This window comes from Manis javanica, chromosome 1 (genome assembly GCF_040802235.1).
Source record: "Manis javanica isolate MJ-LG chromosome 1, MJ_LKY, whole genome shotgun sequence".
NCBI lineage: Eukaryota > Metazoa > Chordata > Mammalia > Pholidota > Manidae > Manis > Manis javanica.
Window position 1 is genome coordinate 37446173 of NC_133156.1, and position 20763 is coordinate 37466935.

The 20763-nt window shown below is 39.6% G+C and overlaps 1 protein-coding gene and 1 non-coding gene across 2 annotated transcripts in view; both read left to right on the forward strand.

The window, feature by feature from the left end:
* Positions 1-20763, forward strand: part of SGCD (sarcoglycan delta) — a 981442-nt gene that overhangs the window by 147998 nt on the left and 812681 nt on the right. The window lies entirely within an intron of this gene.
* On the forward strand, positions 18043-18176 carry LOC118973690 (U11 spliceosomal RNA). The gene has a single exon (XR_005063185.1). It is a non-coding gene; the product is annotated as a U11 spliceosomal RNA (small nuclear RNA).

A 20763-nucleotide genomic window follows, 5' to 3' on the forward strand; every position in this document is an offset into this window, starting at 1 on the left:
CTCAGCCACTCCTGACATTGCCGTCTGTCCAGAGGTGGGGGATCAAGGAGTGGCAGACACCGGGAAACCTTTCACCTGAGACTTAAGACTGGTAGCCGACGCTAATTGTCTTTTAAGTGGCTAACGGGTGCCTAGACACATTTTATGAGATAAAAAGTACAGCATTTAGTTAGGAATAAGAGCGGAGCATGGATCTCCTATCTTGCGGTGGTGAGCATCGGGTTCTGCGAAATTGATGAAGTTAGAAGAGAGTTAGGAACACCACCTGCCTCACTGAGGCCAGGGCGGCCTGAAGAAGCAGCCTGGGATTCAGGGACCGAGACAGAGAGATGCTCCTCATGGATACCCAGGTGAGCTGTCGGGGTCTGATTCCAGACATGCAGGCCTTTGAGAAGCCGCTGAAGTGCAGCCTCAGCCGAGACTCTCACAGGTGCCCACAGTCTTCCTCAGTCCCTCGTATCCAAGGAGATGCCTTCGAAAGGGAATCCTGGCCTCTACTCAGCTGACTTTCCCAGCTCCCACGGGAGACAGGGGATCCACTGAGGGAGATTCAGGGGAACCTGTTGCCCGAGATGTTGAGATCGGCAGCTGGGCTAGTCCCATTTAAGCGCCCGACACTGTATGCCACAGACAGCTTCCTTCTGTAAGCACAGTGAGAGAAAAGGTAGGCTCCAAAGCCAGTATTCACCTCCGAAGTTATCCCGGACGAGCCCCCAAAGATGTTGCCGGGGTTCTTGTTTGTGGAGCGGAAGAATGAGCTTCACAAACACTCAAGGTAGGAGAGCAAGGTGCAGGCTTTTATTTAGAGATAAAGTGAGAGGAAGGAGCTCCTGGCTTATGCTAGGAGGGGACGAGAGAGCCACCTCAGTCGCTATTTCAAGTAAAAATGATGCTCCGTGAAAAAGATTGCTGGTTCAACCCATAACTCAAACAATTGGACAAATGTGTTTTCTCGAGCAGACCCTGCACTTCAGTGAGCAGCAGAGGTCCTGTAATGTGCACCACCTATCATGTCACAGAGAATAATCAAAGGATGAGCATTCAAGAATAAGGATTTAATTTTCTTAATCATATTTCATGCTTCATTCAGGTCATTCTTATGTGAAACAAAACTTTTCCTCTCCTTTCTCTCTGTCAGCTTTTGAGTGGTGAAGAATCCAATCATTATGACAGTTTGTGTCACTGCCCGGACTCTTGCTGAGGCACCAGCAGTGTTACCCACCACTGCTTTTGCACCTTCAGTGTAAGTGTTAGCACAGCGACAAAGGCAGACAACATCTTAGTGCTCTTATAAATAGTCTTGTCATTGCAGGCACCTTGATAGGATCTGGCACTACTGTGCTCCTTCCCCGGGCCCCAGACTCATGGGTCTGCAGGCTGCACTTTGAGAACTGATGCCCTGCACAATCACAGATGAAGAAACAGCCTTAGCACTGTTGCAGTTGTAGCTGCATTCATCCCACCGGTTCCTGGACTTGCCATTGGAATGAAGAAGGAAATATCTAAGCTGGCCTGTGCATACAGTAAAACAACAAATTTGACTGGATCTATACTGTCGGAACTCAACCAAGAATTAGGAGAAGTGCAAGTTGCCACGCTCCAAAATCTTGCAACTATAGACTATCTACTGCTAAAAGAACATATGGGATGTGAACAGTTCCCAGGAATGTGTTGTTTTAATATGTCTGATTTTTCTCAAACTATTCAAATCCAGTTAGACAATATCCATCATATCATTGATAAGTTTTCACAAATGCCTAGGGTGCCTAACTGGTTTTCTTGGTTTCACTGGATATGGCTGGTAATTGTAGGTCTGCTTTGGTTATGTAGCTGTAATTTTATGTTAATGTGTGCACACAATTTAATTAGTAGTTTAAAACCTATACATGCTTATGTTACACTACAAGAAGATATGTCAGAGAAATAATCAGTCTTCCCATGTTTTCTTCCGTCTGCTACATCTATAGCTCTTCTTCTTCCTTCCTAATTATAACCCTTAAGTAGAATTCGTGCCTCATATCGAAAATTACCGAGTATCATAATTCTTCCAAGTGGTAAAGATACCTCAAGACAAATGCTGGGCATAGAAGCCACAGGGCATAAATCTGCAAAGAAGTAAAAAGCTAACCTTTGCAAACAATATTGCTTCTCTCTCACTTACCAACTTTACATCTCCCTGTATGGCCCTGGAAGATGACTGGTTAGCAGGAGACGGGTAAGATTCCTCAAGGGAGGAACAACCTAAGACAGGCACAGTCGCAGGGGGGCCATCAGGTGAGAAATTGGGGATCAACAGAGGGGAGGCTTAGAACCTCACCCCCCCTGTTTTGAGAGAAATCTTCTGCATCCATGGATGTTTTGTTGCCCTTGTCTAGCTTGGATTAATACTTAGTCTATAGGCACACACCTGATCATCTACATTAGCCCTCTTACAGCACTAAACTATGTTTTCTACCTTTATTTTGCATCTACCTACCACTTCAGCATTTTATTAAAAATAATAATAATAATAATAATAAGGGAGAAATGTGAGATTCACATATAAATCAAGTATAAAAAATCAAACGAATAAACATATTTGACCTGATTGTTTATAGTTCATGATGCGTGATCAAAACCGAAAGTTTCTGTGATGACTGCCCTGGCACTGTTCACCATTTAAGAACTTATTCACTATGTAACAATTTGTTCACCATGTAAGAACTTGTTCATTATGCTTCAGAAGATTAGAGACTGTTGAGAACTAGGCTTGGGGTTGATTAATGATTGTGCATTGACTCCCCTATACAGAATTGTATTGTTGTTAACGACCATATGATCAATAAACATGAGAGATGCCTTCTCAAAAAAAAAAAAAAAAAAGGCAAATGCTATCAACAAAAAAAAAAAAAAAAAGAGAGAAAAAAGAAGAAACAGCCTTAGGAGGCTAGGCAACTTGTCTCAGGTCACAGGGCTCATCACAGCAGAGACAGGACTCTAACTCAGGCCTGTCTGGAAAGTTGGTCTCTCCTGGCCCTCTCCCCTCCCATACCCACAGTGGTAGACTTTATGTATAACTTTGAAGGAAGTGTAAACTTGATTGTTCAAAAGGACCTGAGGATCTGGATGAGAAGCATAAAATAAACATCACTGTGTGGACTGAAATGGGCACAGTTTATATGGGAAATAAAGATAGACAGACTGAAGTGTAATATACATTTGGCCATTTCTAAAGACAGTGTTGGATAGGGAGGATGGGGTGAATTTATCAAGGACTTGAATGTCGGACTGGGGAGTCTGACCTTAATTCAGAAAGAAGCTGTTTTCAGCACTGAAGCAGAGCACAGGTGATGAAAGTCTCATTCATTTTGCACTGGTGGTGGTTGTGTCACAAAGGAGAAGAGAAAAGGGTCAGAGGAAGCCTTGGAGGTCAATGTGCATGCGGTAATGGCTTGAAGGACAGTCAAAAGGAAAGTAGGATCAGAAAAGTAAAAAAAGATAAAGCTGCAGAGTGCAGTAATTGGTGATGGGGAAATGCAAAGAAAAGCAACCCCATTGGACGCCTAGCTTCCAAGTGAGGGTCCGGGGGAGACCTGGTGTTCCTCAAAGATGGGTAGTGCTTGGGGGACAATTCGCTTATAGGTGTGGTGAGCTGGTGGTGATGTCAATATAGCCAAATGAAGATGTTTGCAAGCAGTTTGTATGTGGCATTGTACCAAGGTTATATGATGGATTCCGAGAGTGGTTGGCTCCATTATCATGGAAGATGCCTACTGCTAGAATGGAATGAAGAAGATCCTGTTTTGGAGAAACAGGAGTGACTTAGGAAGCTGAGGCATGTTAACAGTAGTGGCTGCAATAGGTGTAGCTGTTGCCATCATCGTAGCAGTAGCCATGGTAATGATGATATATGCCTGATACTCATTGGGTCTTATGTGCTGGACTCCACATGCAAGTTGGTCATTGAATTCTCAGAACAATTTTAAGAATGAGAACACATTTTAGCCTCAGTCTTTGAGATGAAGAAAATATTGTTTATTAACATTAAATAAGTCATCCAAAGTCATGCAGGTAGGAAGTTGGCTGAGCCAGTCCTGGATCCCTGATCTCTCTGGTTCCAGCTTACTCCTTCATGTTAATGCAATCTTAGGGAAACCCTGGGAGTGGAACGTTTGAAAAGGACTTTGTAAAATTAATAAGCGGAGTTGGAAATTAGAAGCACTGAGGAAAACCATCTTATGAGGCCTTCATGTGAGGTCTCAGCAAAGTGGTGATGGTAGAAGCAGGTGGCAAGAAGTGGTGGCTGCAGCTGAGGAAGTCAAGGAATATAGCAAAATGGGCTGCTTATGAATAAAAGGGAACAATTAAAATAGCCTACAGCACTGGCATGGGTTATTAACTGAAGTGGATTAAAGCTTAGGTGAGAGGAAGTTTAAATTGGTTGGAAGGGGACAGGAATGATGTGTCAGATGGCAAGGAAAGAATTTACATGTTGGTGTGATGGGCGATGGCTATGGGTGAAGCAGATAGGGGAGAAATAGGATTCAGAGTGCAGGTAGAGGAGCAACTTTGACATAAAGGAGGGGCCTTTCTTCTGAAATAGCAAGGAAAGTGAAGAGTAATTATTACAGAGACTGGAATTTGCTGAATGCATGGAAAGGTGGCTGGTAATTCTAGGCGAGTTGTGTCCATGACCTAGGAAAGGTAGTGGCTAAAAATTCATTATGGTCAGCGAATCAGTGAATGGTCCCCTGTTTCCTTCTTGACCATTATTGATAAATTACCGGCTAACTCCCTAAATCTTATTTACATTATTTGCTTTTGTCTCATCTCTCACCAAATACTTCAAAGGAGTGTTAGTCAATAAACATGACTTCATGTCCCTTTCTGTTTTGTTTTTACTTTGTTTGCTAGAAGGAGCCTCAAAATATCTAGGGCTTGAGCAGGAAAGGAAAAGAATCAAGGATTTTAACATTAAAATGTTTAATATCAAATATTAATTTATCAAAATATTAAAGATAAATATTAATTTAATATTAAAATATTTAATATCTCTGTGCTTGTAAAGGATACTTTAAAAATGAGTGTTTCCCCTAAATCACACTTCCTTAGACTCCTCTTGTACCTGCCCTGGATTCTTAACACTAAGAAACCTACCATGTAGTTTTCCTGCTCCCATGTCCAATACAAAATACAAGAGTGGTTTCCCAGAAGACATGTGAAAAGGTCCTGTTGGACTATTCTCAGGATGATGCCTTTTTCCGGTGACCCGTGTTTCTTCTCTTCTGGCTTTGACTCAGAGGTCACTGCACTCGATTATTGTTTTAGCTTATCACTAACAGCAGAGTGAATAGATTCCATTTTCATGATTGTTGCTTTCAAAGCAAATTACTTGGTATGAAAATCTTCGTAGGGTCAGAAAATAGATACATATTCACAGCAGGGAATAAAGGTGGAGACAGAGTGTATCGTGCTGTTGATTTAGCTTTGTTGTAACTTTTGCAGAGGAACCCGGAGGGAAGATGTCTGGAGTCAGGGAGAGAACCCATCAGGGGCGTTTGTTGTGAACCCCTGCTTTACAGTATGAGGGGCTCTTTGTGCTAATCAGGGTGATATTTCTCTTGATATTTAGGGTTGCAGTTTACATAATTATAATATTTTGGAGAAAAATATTATAGGTGAGATGTCCATTGTTAAAGACCATTGCTGAGACTGCAGGGCTCCGTGAGTACTTTCAGAATGTGGTCCAGGAAATCCAGGTCCTGCTGCTGATGTCTTCAGGATGCACTCCCACTCTGCCCATCTCCTTCATTATTCAGGAAACCTTTATGAGGGACAGTGATACTGCCAGCCCTTATGCCAGGGAATGAGATATTAAGAAATGCATGCACGGGGCTCTCCATCTGCCTGGGAAGCCAGGTAAGTGAATAGCTGTGATTAAGAGGTATGCCAGTACCGTAAACAAAATGCTGTAGGACCCAAGCAAGGAAAGTAAAGTGAAGCATCTGCTGTGAGCCAGGCTGTGTGCTGCGGAGTGGGGAACTGAGAGGAAAAGGGAAAAGTAGAGAATTGAACATTTGGCAGGTAAGTAGGTTATGGAGATTTCATACCTGCCCATGAATGTGTTTAAGGAACGACTGGTCAGAGCCTGGATTACTGAGCAGGAGGCGATAGTGAAGGGCTGCAGGGTACACTGAAGGGTGTGTGTGTAAGTGGGAACCACCCCAGGTTCTCCAATGCAGAAGGAGGACTTCATTACATTTGTGATCTCAAAGCTCTGAGGGTGGCATGGAGAATGAGCTGCAGAGGGGGAGCACAGCTTAGAAAGTGTAGTTAGGAGAAAATGACAGTTACTGAAATAATAAGTAGTGAGGTTGGGACAGTTGTGTGAGAAGAGGCAAGCAGTCAATAGAAGTAACTGGGACTCCATAAGAGAATCACAGAAGCCCTGAGGGAAGGCGAGGGCACTTGGCCTTCTCTAGCACCCTTAAGTTTGTGCTTCTGATAATGCAGTTACCAAGGAAAGATGAGGCTGAGGAAGGAGAAACGTGAGGTAGTAAGTACTATTTCCTGGGAGAATCAGTGCCTGCAGCCTTCTTTTTGATCCATACACAGAGAATGAGAATATCTGCAGTCACGGTGGTTGTGAGGATTAAATGAGATAGTCTATATGAAATCTCCAGCATAATATCCAGGGCATAATATCTCACCATAAGTAACTTCTCTTCAGAGTCACACACACACACACACACACACACACACACACACACACACACAGAGAGAGAGAAAATTATAGTCTATGACATCTTTAAAATTCTGCCCCACATTTGATCATATGCTTGGAACATAATTTTGAAAGTCCAGTAATATTCCTGTTAGAAAAAAATAGGCAGCCAACCGACAAGTGACTTTCCCAGAATTATGGATGAAAGTTAAGGGATGCGATGCATTTGTAAGGAAATGGTAATGCACATCGTGTACATTTCTTTTGCCAACTATTGAGTAGTTTGGCTACCCTCTGTTTGTCCTAAATTTTTTATGAAGTACTTCTCTGAGTACCATGTAATGCCAGATTCTGCTCTGAGAGGATTAACTGCTATAGTTGTGAAATACTTTTCCTAGTCTGTTAGTGCGCTGTTGTTAACATTGAAAACGTGGGTGGTCTGGTGTGGGCAAACTTTAGGTTTATAATGTAGTCCAGGAAAATCTGAGATTCAGCACTTGTTGTTATTTGAAATATTCTTACGATTAGAACAACAAGTCTGTATCAGAACTTTGTGGGGAAAAAAAGGAATTTGGTCATCATTTTCAAAACAAAGCAGCTCTCTACCCTTCACAGAAGCCAGTCTTTGGGTAGATCTCCAAGGGCTTGCAGCTTTATCAGAGCCTGTTCTTACCCTGGACAAGGGGACAATGAACTGAATGCTCCTTCAGGTGCTTGAGCAAATGCTACAGTGCCTCTGGGGCATCTTCTGTGGTTTCAGCCATCCTAGGATGGGCCCCCCACCTCCAGTCAAATTCAAAGCCTCACTTGGTAGATGTCTAAGCCAGTTACCACCATCTCAGAATGCCTCAGTTTGCCAAGATTTCCATTAGCAATCTTGCTTCTCTACTCAGAAATGTTAATGCTTACCTCCTTTCCCCCTGGGACTCTCAGTACCCCATATTGCCTGGGTAATCATGAATTCATGGATATGAAAATTGGAGTGGTATAGTAATAATATACTCTTTGAGTCCTGAAACCTGAATTCTAATAAGCATTAGGAGCTGTGTGACCCTGGGGCAAGGCAAACCCCTCTGAATCTGTTTTATTGCCTCTACTGTGTGGATAATGATGCCTTAGTGCTCAAGGTTGCTGAGAAGTTGAAATGAGATACTGTATATGTGAACTCCTAGAATAATTCTTGGCACATGTAGTTGTTCAATAAATGTTGATGCACAAAGAGTTAAAAAAAATCTATATCTAAGGATTTGCATGTAGAGAAGCAAGGTGAAAAATCCTTTCTGAGCCTTCTATGTTATGAATGTCAAATTTCTTTGGAAAGAAGCCTGAATTCAGAGTTTACAGATCAGTTGAGTTGGAGAGACTTCTAAATATTCATTCACAGTTGTCCTTTGGGCTTCAAGAATTTTAGCTTTTTGAAATGCCATCCTAGTGAAGCAAAATCCCTTAGTTATTATGGCAACAAATTCAGGGGGGGAAATATGTTGTTGATTTTTGGCAGTTTATCCATCAATAAACCTTCTTAAAAATAACATGCACCAGAGTTACAGCAACTGCCATTTTTGAGAGCTTTTTTCTGCTCTACGCACTGTGCTAAACTCTTTGCATACAACTTTTCACTTATTCCTCTTTGCAACACTGTGAGATGGGTGTTGCTCTCCCAGTTTTCCAGACAAAGAACCTGAGGCTCAGACAGGCTGAGTACATTAATCAAGGTAATGCAGATAATAAGTAAGAGTTGGACATCAAAAGGTGTGATCCTTTCCTACCTGTTGAACTTCTGCCTTGCACCCAGAGCTGTTGAGAGAGGTAACCACAGGACAGGGGTTACTCCACATGAGACTTTAGCCTGGGTTAGGTTGTAGATGCTCTCAGGGTTTGGGCAGCAGCTGAATGGAGCCAGACGCTGTAAGGGGTTTGGGAAGGATGGCTGAATGGGAGACAGATCTGGGTGGTGATGACCCCCAAAGCCTTTGTGGGGGTTGTGCATATCCTCTGCCCAGGGGCACCTGCTTGGGGAGGTGACAGGTGTTGAGTCCTGTGTACACTCTGTGCACTGGACTGGGCATCTGCAGGGCTGTGGCTGCCATGGGCACGACTTTCTAATTTGCAGAGAGGCACCTTATGGGCTGACAGCAACCCTGCATTAGCTCGGTTAGCTCGGTTCTCAGCCACACGACCAGCGCTCCATCACTGCAAAGAAACTGCAGTCACTAGGGGTGGGAGGGAAGAATTGTTGAAGGGGAAACAGAGACTGATTCCTTAGCAAGTGGAGTTCAAAGGAAGGTCACAATAAAACAAAATATTTAGGGAAGAAAAATCAAAGGCAATTAGATGTCTTCAAGGACTAAAAACCCACTGAGTAGAATATTGATCTACTGTTTGAAAGGCCTATGCCAAAGCTAGGGAAAAATCTCCCCTTACAGTAGGAACATGCTTAGATGTCCTGTAAGTAGCCACCAGCATAAGAGAAACTATAAATATTAACAAAGTGACAGGGCAGGCATTTTAAAAGGAGCTTTTTTTCTCTGAGTGTCTTTTGTAAAGGGAAAAAAAATCTTTAAACTTTAAAGGGGTGTATTTTCTCTACTGTATACTGGAGTTTTATAAAGCACTGCCTCCTGCCAGACTCTCTACAGTGGGCTTTAGTCTTTTGGAGAGAGGCATTTGAGAATCTATAAAGCCATGTGAGGCCTAAGGTGTTATGAATTTATAATAACAAAGCAAAGGAAGACAGAAAGAGAGAAACTGAGACAACCGAAGATGTGTTTTAACTATCTTATTTTGTGACATGATGGAATTATCAGGAAAAAAAGGAAGACTAGTGAGCCACTTGAGCTGTGGTTTGGGGGATCTGAATGAATGTACAGCAAGAGTGAAGAGATGCTTGAAAGGAAAAGGTATTCATGTTTGGCTTCTCATGCTTGTCGAAAATCATCTGCACATGAGTGATCTATTTCTTAAAATCAATTCGTAAGAAAACATTCTAGATAATTAGGTAAGTAGATCTTTATTTCTATATATCTTTGAAAAAGTAATTGTATATCTTGATGCTTGTTCTGACCTGCACATTAAACATTTTTACGATAGAATTGTCCAGAAATGAACTTGCAATATAAATAATTTCCTTATATTCATTGACCAAATATAGTATCCAAGTGTTTGAGCTTCAGGCATATCATCTGTTAAATGACAACAGTCATGTAATCATATAAGCCTGCTTTGTTTCTGGGGCTGTTGTGAGATTGAAGGGGATCAAACTCATAAAATTTTAGATTGGAAGAGACCTTTGGATTATTGGATTATTAGATCAAAGTTCTATGTTGTAAGCATGATACAAATATGCAGTCCTCTTATTTATCTTTATCTCTGTGACATGGTTGGCCAGTCTTTGCGTACTGGCAAATCAAAATAGGAAGTGGTACGTGATTTTCAGCCAGGGCTCATGTGTTTCTGAGCTCCACACTCTGGACATTTCCTTGTAGTGGATCTTTTGCACAACTTGTCACTGTGAGATGATTGAAAACAGGCAAACCTACCTGATAATATAGGTCTTGATAGGAGGGATAAAAACCAAATGTTTCCTCCTAGGAATGTTTACTTACTTTAAAAAAAACATAACATATAAAGATTTAATCCACATACCTCATACAATTCACTCATTTAAAAACTGTTTAATTCAGTGGTTTTTGATGTATTCGTAGTTGTACAGCCATTGCCACAATTTTAGAACATTTTCATTATCTGTAAAAGAAACTGCATATCCTTTAGCAAGCACTCCCCACTGCTTCCTCCACCCCTCACCCCTCACCCATTATCCCTGACCTCCACCCCTGGAAACCACTAGTGTACTTTATGTCTCTACAGATTTGCTTGTTCTGGACATTTTGTATAAACTGAATCATACAATATTTGATCTTTTGCAAGTAGCTGCTTTCACTTAGCATAATGTTTTCAAGGATCGTATATGTTTTAATAGGGATCAATACTTTCTTCCCTTTATGGCTGAACAATATTCCATTGTATGGATAATACTATATTTTATTTATCCACTCAGGGGTTGATTGACATTTGGGTTGCTTCCATTTTTACCTATTATGAATAATCCTGTTAATGAACATTTGTATACAAGCTTTTATGTGGATGTGTTTCATTTCTCTTGGGTATATAACTAGGAGTGCAAACGCAGGGTCATATGATAATTCTGTGCTCAGCTTTTTAAGGAAATGATTGTTTCTCAAAGCAGTTGCACTATTGTACATTCCGACCGGTAGTGTCTGTTTTCTGCTTTATTAATTTCTGCTCTTTTAAAATGTATTTCCTTTTATTGCTTTTGCTTACTTTGGGTATTATTTGCTCTTCTTTTTCTAGTTTATTATGATGGATGCTGAGACCCCTGATTTGAATGATTCTTATTTTCAAATCTAGAAGTTTAGTGTATTGCTATAGCTGTTTCTCTCAGTACTGCTCTAGATGTACCCTCACAAATTTTCATACATGTGTTTTCATTTTCATCCAGTTAAAACTACTTTTTAAATGTCTTTTTAATTTCTTCTTTTAAATGAAAGTTATTTAGAAGTATACTATTTAATTTCAAAAATATGGATAATTTTCAGGTGTCTTTCTGTTACTGATTTACAATAGAGTAGAATTCCATATTAATCAGAAAATATACTTTGTATAACTTCAATCACTTTAAATTCAGACATTTTTATAGCCCATACATAGTCTATCTTGGTACATATTTTGTGTGTACTTGAGGAAAATATGTATGCTGCTGCTGTTGAGTGAAGTGTTCTATAAATATCAGTTAGGGCAGGTTGGTTGATAGTATTGTTCATATCTTCTATAGCATTACTCATTTTCTGTCTACCTGTTTTAGCATTTATTGAGAGGGGAGTGTTGAATTCTCTGATTGGGTAACTGGGGATTGAACAACAGTGTGCTTAAGGTACAGATAATACTCATTTATTCTTTACTTCATAATGCTGATTTCTGAGGATGCAAAGCTGAATAAGGAAAATGTGGCTCCTGTAATCGTGGAACATATAGTGAAGCATCCTTAAAATAGCTCTGATTTTCCTTCCACCCTCACGTCCCCCATATCCGCTGGTACTCCGTAGCCTGATTTCTCACCATTATATACCCAAGTTTCTGTAAATATTCCTTGGCTTTATTCCTTCCTCTCTCTGAGCCATTCCTTCTACTACTGTCTGGCTGACCTTCCAGGGGCAGTTTCTACAGGATTCCTCCATTCTTGTCCCTCGGGGCTCCTGGAGCGTGCCATGCTTATTTGTTATTGACACCTTCTGATGAAAGAACTATTTAGTTCCCTTGTCATCTTGTAGTTCTTGGCATTATTTTTGAGATCCTTAAATTAACCTGCTCTACTAATCCTAGATTTCCAGCACTTCTGGATGTAAAAGATTTGTTCTGTCCCCTCCAGGTGTGAATAATCTCTCCATTTCCTGACCTCTGCGTTGAATGTGGTTTACATGAGGTTAAACATATTTTCAACTAAAAGGACACCTGTAACAAGTTAATATTTTTAAGGACAGAGTCTGTTATTTGTTTTCTGTCTACTCATGCCCATCACTGGTGCTTTTGCACATCAATTAGTTATGCCCATATAGCAGGAAACCAATAACATTTTTGTTGAATTTAATTAAATACTATTCTTTCCCGTTTTTAAATCATCTCTCATCACTTCTCTGTGAAAAGTCATCACCAAAAGAACACACACATAATATTTATATTTCAGTGAAAGCATAACTCTTAAAAAGTTAAAAAAGCTCTCCACTGTGCAGTTATAATTTTATGACTCACCAGGGGAAAAAAGAACTTCTAAAAGGAAGGCAGGAAGCAACTTCTCTGAAGTTTTAAATTATTTAGTTTTCAGTTTTAAATACCATCTCAGAAATTTAACATGGCATCTATTTTTAATCTTTAAAATCTTCCTTCTTTTCAGCCAGGATCAAATTTTATATAGTCCTAACACACTACAAGACAAAAGGAAGTCAAGGAAACTGTCACTATACTATAGACTTTGAACATTTACACCAGTGCTTATATTAGCAGGAGGCTTCTTGGAATTCAACAGCAGTTTTTAAGATCATACATGTTTTATACAATGTTGCACATATTTCTCTTCATATTCTGATTGGTTTTTCAAAAGAAGGGGATAAGAGCACTCCTCACTTTATGAAAAATGAACATCACCTAGTGACCTAGCTCAAGTTTTCATGATGATATGAAAGAGCAGTTTTTACAATTTACCAGTGTTAGGGCAGACTTATATGAAAAGTAACAGAAACAAAAATAAAAACTATTGGATTTCTAGAAACTTCTTGAAAAATAGGAGGAAAAGCTTAGTGACTTTAGGTTTGTCAAAGATTTTTAATATGACAGAAAAAAACAAAACTTTGAAAGAAAAAAAATACCATTTTTGCTCTTCCAAAACTCAGGTAAGAAAATGAAAAGGCAGGGCACAGACAGGGGGAAAATATTTGCAAAACATAGCTAATAAAAGACTTGTACCTAGACTACATAAAGAACTTTTATAACTCGATAACAAGAAGAAAAACAACCCAGTGAAAATAGGGTAAAGATTTAAGCAGACATTTCACCAGAGAACATATGCAAATAGAAAATAAGCACATAAAAAAACCCTCAACATCATTAGTCACTGCGGAAGTGCACATTTAAGCCACAAGGAGATATCATTACGCATCCCTAGAAAGGCTAAAGTTAAATAAGAAAAACCTGAAAATACCAAGTGTTTTTGCATATATGGAGCAACTGGAAATCTCATTTAAGAATGGTGGGAATGTAAAATGGTGCTGCTGCTTTGGAAAACAGTTTAAGAGTTCCCTAAGAAGTTAAACATACATTCATTTAACATATGGCCCAGTCATTGTGCTCCTAGGTATTTAGGGTGCAGTGAGCATATGTCCACACAAAAGAACTGTGCATGAATATTCCCTGTAGATTCATTTATAATAACCAAACACTGGAAACAACAAAGATTTCCAGCAACAGATGAATGGGTAAACAAATTCTGATATATCCATGTAGTGGAAAGCCACTTGGCAATAAAACAAACTATTGGTGCATGCAATAGCATGGATGAATCTCACAATGATTATACTGAGTGAAAGAAGCTAGACAAAAAGTGAGTACATATGGTAAGTTGTATTTATATGAAATTCAAGAAAGTGCAGGCTAACCTATAGCAACATATAATTCATGCCAGTTGGTGCCTGGGTTTTAAGGGGGTGATTGGAGAGGTTGGGAAGAGAGATTTCAGATGGATACAAGGAAACTGTTGGATCTGATGGAGATGTTCATCACCCTCATTGTGGAAATACTTCCAGTAGGTGTGATGATAGGTCAAAAGTTACCCAACTGAACCCTTGAAATATATGTCAATTAACAGATCTTTTAAAAAGCCAAAATAATAAAAATAAGGATGACAGAAACAAGCACTTGGCAGAGCATTGTACTTGGGGAACTTATGTCAAACTTGCCGACCTGGTCCATTTGCTCTAAGGACTCTTGCAAAACTTGTGATGCTTCTCTAGGTCTCCATCTGCCTTCCACTAAGCTGTGACAATTTAAAGGCATTTCTATATTCAGAAACCAGTATCTCAGAAACCAATGTATTATTTTTAACCAGAATTTAAAAATTTAAAGATGTCTTGACTTTTTAAAAAAAGTTGTTATGTTTTTCTTTTTTTATCTTCTTTTCAAAGCCATTAATGGCAACTTCCTGGCCAGGGGCAAGCATGTCTCATGGTCCTGTGACAGTTCTGCCTTCTGGGAATTGGGCAGTTGGGCCTAACACCCAGTGTTGTGTGTTATAAACTGATGACACTTGCCCTGTTAGGGTTGTACAGCTGTAGTTGTGAAGGAATGTACATGTTGTAATTTTTTAAGGATTGATGAATAAATAAACATGGAAGACTTGTTAAACATCATCTGCACATCAGGTCTGATAACCTCTCCCCTGCCCCAGCCTCCAGCTGAACTTTCAAAGACGTTTGGAGACTTCCAGGGACAGGAACACCCTTCATCTTCCTCTGTATTTGGAATGACATCAGTACGTGAATATCTGGGTAGCTTCCCATTTTAGGAAGAGTATCATGCTTTTTAAAAATTAAAAAAGTGCAGAACACATTGAAGAGCACCATATGAATGGAGGTGCTTGTGTTATATTTATATACAATGAATCTTCTAAAGCACCTTAATAATAACAGAATTTTAGAATTTAATTTGAAAAGTAATATGCTTCTCAAACCAAACCTTTTGACCTTAAAACAAAATTTATACATTTTTTAACCAATTTTTTAAATTTTTATTAAGGTACCATTGATATACACTCTTATGAAGGTTTCTATACATTTGTTTTTAAGAGTTACAATGATAGTTTCTTTATAACTTAGCTGTCTTCCTTCTTTAATGTCCTCTATTTGTCCTCTCTCCACCGTGATGTTGGGCTATGTAGGTTTACTTAGGATATTAAAATGATATCTCACCACCTGATTGCTAGCCAAATAACAAGAGGCTATTAAAAATAGTTTAAAGCATTATAAAGACAGATATTCGACCTTTATTTGATGCCCTTCACTATACGTCAATAAGAAGATGTATTTCTACGTAACAATTATGTGAAAATACCAGGTAAAGGATATACTGGTTAGGAAGGCTAATAAAAACATGGGACAGTACAAACCAACCGACAGGGTTTTATTTTCATGCCCGCCACGTCTTCAGCACTTTGGAATACCTTCCCTGTCTTCAAGAAACTTATAGTTGTGTTGAGATGCCCAGAAAACCTTTTAAACTACAACTGTCTTTCCTTTTATTTGTGAAAGATCTGCCAAGGTCTTATGGGCTTTAAAAAAAATTAAAGCCTCAAGAATCCCAAAGGATTTCTACAAATGTGTGGTTGTTTGTGCCAGGATTAAATTAAATCCAACTGTGTCTTTAATTAGAAGTGTCTCCAGGTCATATCAACACCGCCACATCCTGAAGTCAGCAGCCCAGGTTTTAAGATGCTAGTTAACACTGAATTCCCACACACAATTCTGATAGGATTTGCTGAGTTACTTATGGCCAATTTCAATCAGTGTGGGAGGAACGCATGTCTGGAAACAGGACTGGCTCTCAGCTCTAAGTGTAAGGTAAAGTTCTGCCTTTTCAGGAACTGTGAAGAGTATGAGTGATAAAGATCAGAGCAAATAGGGCCTATTGTCTTTCTGTGCCTCACTTCCCTCATCTGTTGACTGAGGTTCATAACATAATTGCAGCTGACGCATTAAAGTGGTTCTGACAGCGCCCAGTCCAGATAAGCATTCCGTAATTGTGACTTACTCTTATTTTAAAACGTTGTACTACAAATAGGCAAACTTCAATGGTGGTTTCTTTGATACAGTTTGTTCCCATGCACTTATGTAAAAATTCTTAGGTTGAGTTAATTCCTCTCAAAGTGTGTTTTGGGGTCATTCATCATGCTGGATCAATTACTATGTCTTATTGAAGAAAAGGGTTCTGTGATTAAATAAGGTTGGGATTAAGTACAATAAAGCTTATCAGGTTTTATCACTGCAAGACTTCTCAGAGCTTTGAATATGATAATATTCATTGTGACTGTTCAAAAGGGTTGTTATTGTGGGACTTACATATTAAGGCCAAACTCTTTCTGATAGTATTTTTCTTTTCTGATATCTTAATAAAGTAAGCACCACCTTTTGTTTAACAGACAAGGTAAAATTGCTAAAAACACAATTTCTCCAATGACTCACTTTTTCCCCCCAATCATATAACACAGAGGAAGCCAATAGTGTGGGTGACCCTGAATTATTTTAAAACTGTCTATGTTCAGCAGTGGGCATATGGCAGAACTGGAGTTTTTAGTGCAGGGAAGGAAGTCTGTAGAAGTATGGGGGCTTTTGGCTGCAAGTCACAGGGAAGCAAATCACAAATTGCAGGAATATTTATTATTTCATTCTAGAAGAAGTTTAGAAGTAGGTTCCCAAGTCGGTTAATCCAGCAGTCGAGTGACTTGTCACGCACCCAGGTTCTCTTCCTTTTCTCTTTCCCAGCATTATTCTGTGGGCTTGTCCTAATGTGTGGCCTACTAATCTCAGTTCAGAGCATCCCACCCAAAAGACAGTGATCAACTGGAGCATCCAGTATTTCTCCTTTATGCAGAATGGGAAGCTATTTCTTGATGTCTCCAAACGGACATTGCTTTATGTTTTATTAATCAAAAGCGGGTCACGAGTCCATGCCTAAAGCAATTTCTTTGCAAGGAGGATAAAAGCACCCTGATGGCCTAGAATAGGCAAGATTTCCCTTTGCAGCTAATGAAGACTTTTCAGAGGGCCCTGACTTCTTAAGTAGAGTAAACAAATTGGGATTCTCTTAGTGAGGAATGAAGGGAGAAATGGCTGTTAAATATGTCAGGCAATGGTGTCTGTCACAGGGTTGCATGGGACTCAGATTTTGTTTTGCCATATAGCATTGTGGGATATATTCAGATCCAGTAGAGTTAAAAGAGTCACATGAGTATAATACTGGACTTTGTCACATTTGGGGGCAAGTTCAATACTAAGCCTCATTTTTACACTTTAAACTGAAGAACATGTTGATTTTTGCTACTTCTAGCAAGTTGGGCTTGGTTTTGATACTAGTGACCACTAATGACTAAAACTGAGTTTGCCTTTTTAGAAGTAATTTTAAGTTGTGTGAGTTTTACATTTCAAACTGCAGAGCCAAACTCAGTCAGTCCTCAAAAGGAAAAAGTTATAATCACCAGCTGCCACATCTGCGAAATTTAGAAAAAGTATTGGGGCTGGAGGTTAGACAACTGGAATTGACTGTTTTTTTCCCCTCTCTCTAGAAATTACCTGGCTCTTAGCCAAAGCTTATGAACTTTTCATCCTAGGCATCACAGGTCCTCTTATGTGTGAACATAGAAGTTAAAACTCATAGATGTGTCATGTATTTAATTGAATATATAAAGCAGCAGACTCTATTTCTAAAATTGTAAATCGCTCATTTTGTACACCACAGTGATTTCTCTTTTTGTGTAGACAGATTCTTCATGCTTCCCATCTGTGAAGCGGGCACTAATGCTCTCTGCTTTGTGAACTCGGCATTGCTGGTTCTGCCACCGTTAGAGTTAAAATGATGCTGATTGAAAGCATTCTGACATTCTGCTGATGGCATGGTCCCCTCCAAATGTATACCCCTGCAAGATGGGCGACTGAAACAGTTGGGTAATCACAAAATTTCCTTTAGATGCAAATGTTCCTCCTTTCAAAAATTATCTTCCAAAAAAGGGCCTCTGTTATGAGTGGCTCATGTGGGACAGTTTGCTTGCTCTTTGTGAAGAATCGATATCAAGTGATTTTGCAGGCCTAATTTTTTGGTACTCTTGGAGCTGGTGACTATTGGTCCCAGCACCCCTAAAAAGAAAAGGTCTTCCAGGCTTCTAAAGTCCCTTATCGTTTGAGGTATGGTTTTGAGGGAAGATATTTCTTAAGTAAAATTAAGGAAATAAAGGCATTTTTTTGTTTTACAACTACTACATTTTATCTTAGTATGGTCAAAGGATGGTGAAAATAATGAAAACACATTCTATGTAGCATTTTGACTTTCCAAAGAATTTTCACAGTAAAAAAAGTCATCCTCCCACAACTTTGTAAAAGAAGGCAGTTATTTTAACAGGTTGATAGATTAGAAAACCCAGGCACAGCAATGGAAACTGGCTTGCCTCTGTGCTCATAGGCATTGCATGGTTTGGTTTAATTTAAAATGTTCATATTTTTATGTTGTCCTTTATAGCAAGAAAGAACAGATTTCATTGTCATTGTTGTTTTTATTTTCTAGCTGGAATAGCTGAATTGGGGAGATCTGCAGCAACTCATTCGTACTTGTATAGCAACTAAAGAGAACTATAGGAAGTCCCCAGAGAACAGCAGCTATGTAAGATTTAAGAGCTTTTAGCCACACATTAGTTCAAAAACCAATCCTGCAGCTGAATTTATGGGTGACCTGGGGCAAAGAATTTATGCCCTAGGTTCCAGTTTTCTTACCTTTAAAATGGGAATAAATTCATATCTACCCTCTAGATCTAGTGAGAAAAGTGCCTATAAAGGGTTTAGCACACTGCGTGACTCATGGAAACCTCCATAAATGCTAGGTATCTCTAAAGTTTCCAGTGATACCATTGCTTCTAAAAATTTATGAGATTATAGTTGAAATTAGAATTGGCTTAGTAGTAGCTGGTATTGTGACTTAACTATTGAGTGGATGGGGTTTCCCACAGGTGTGGAGATGGTGGTATGTGCATAAATCTTGAAATTTGCTACTTAATAGGCTGTTTGAAAATTCACTTTGATACTTTAACACTTATCTCCCTTGGCATCTGTCACCAAGCACTGCCACAACCTGTCAGTCAGAGAGATCTAGATATGCTTTAAACACATTAACACGCATGCACACACGCAATGTCAAGGCACCATGTTACGGGAGAGGAGGTGGTGAGATAAAGAAATGTTATGATTTACATTGTCGTTATGCCTGAGTTGGCACCCACGCGACTTTACCAGCAGCCCTGACCTTGTGACTCCACATAACTGAACTCCAGCCAGCAAACCTACATTTGCATTTGTATTCTCACCAGGAAGGTTTTGGAAATGTTCTTTCTGTTTCTGCCTGTACAAATCTTGCCTGTACATTGCCCCTGTGGATTAAGACATAGATTTGTTAGTATCGTCAGAGCCTGTATCTGTCCTTTGCTGTTTGTGTTTCAGAATTTTACTCGCATTTGACTCTGGGATGAGCAGAACAATTCCTGCCTCTTAGAGACAAAATGACCACCCACATTGTTTCATAAAGTTAATATTGTGAGATTAAGAAAATATATAGATTCAAAGACCCCTATAAATAAGAGAGACTTTGGAGACAGTCTAATCAAATGTCTTTATTTTAGAGTTGGGGAAACTGAGGCTCAGGGAGAACAAGGGGATTTTGCAACTGGGCAGTCAGACTAGAACCCAAGCGTCCTGACTTTTAATTTGCCAAAATTTCCATAAATAACATGCTTGTACCTGTAACCAATACGAGGTAACAACATTAAGAACTAAAGGAGTCATCAGCCAACCACTTATTTAATAAGTGGGGAAATGAAGGCCCAGAGCATTTCAGCAAAATTCTACAGGATAGTTAATGGCAGAACTGAGCTAGAATTCAGATTTCTAGACTCCCGACTCAGGGCTCCCTCCAGTCACATTGTTTATGCAAACATGCCCATAAAGGGAATTCAGTAGTTTTTACCAATAGCTTTTGGATGTTGTTATTGCCCTGTTCTTCTTGGCTTCTCCCTTTTGTATCTCTGATAGAAGCCTTCATGCACACAACTTAAAACCTCTGTTCTGACCCAGATGACCCCTAAAGATGGTGAATCCTTTCCCAAGGTGACTCATAGCTCTCTCCTGCGAGGTGAGGGAGATTGAGAGACTCTGCTTTCGTTTACTTTAAGCCACTTGTTTGCCTTTCTGTGGGTCTAGTAATCACTGTGCTGATGTGTGATGGGCCTGCAGCTCTCCTCCAGACCCATAAATCCACATAAGGCCTGCCCCCTTCCCTGCAGTGATACTGGGGAGCCTAACAGTCTAACCTTTGGCAGTAAATTTGGCTCATCGTCAGGCTTTCAGCTACCACAGAAGCTGTCTGTCCCATCACTTAAAAGGGCTTTTCTTGAGAAAAATTACTTAGAACGGTTGTATTTTTGCAGCATATGCCTTATGTCCAAGTGAGGATGTTCAGGTTGAAATACTGCGGGATATATCAAGAATTTTCTTTATCCCGCCTCATCACTCTCTCCCTTCTTTGCACACTTAATACCCTTCGAGTTGGTATCGTCTCTCTGGCATCTACTTAGGTATTAAATATAGATAGAGGCGGACTTGAGTTCAGATTTCTGCTCTTCCCCTTATTAGCTGGTGACCTTGAACAAATAACTTTATTTTGTGAGCCTCAGTGTCTCAATC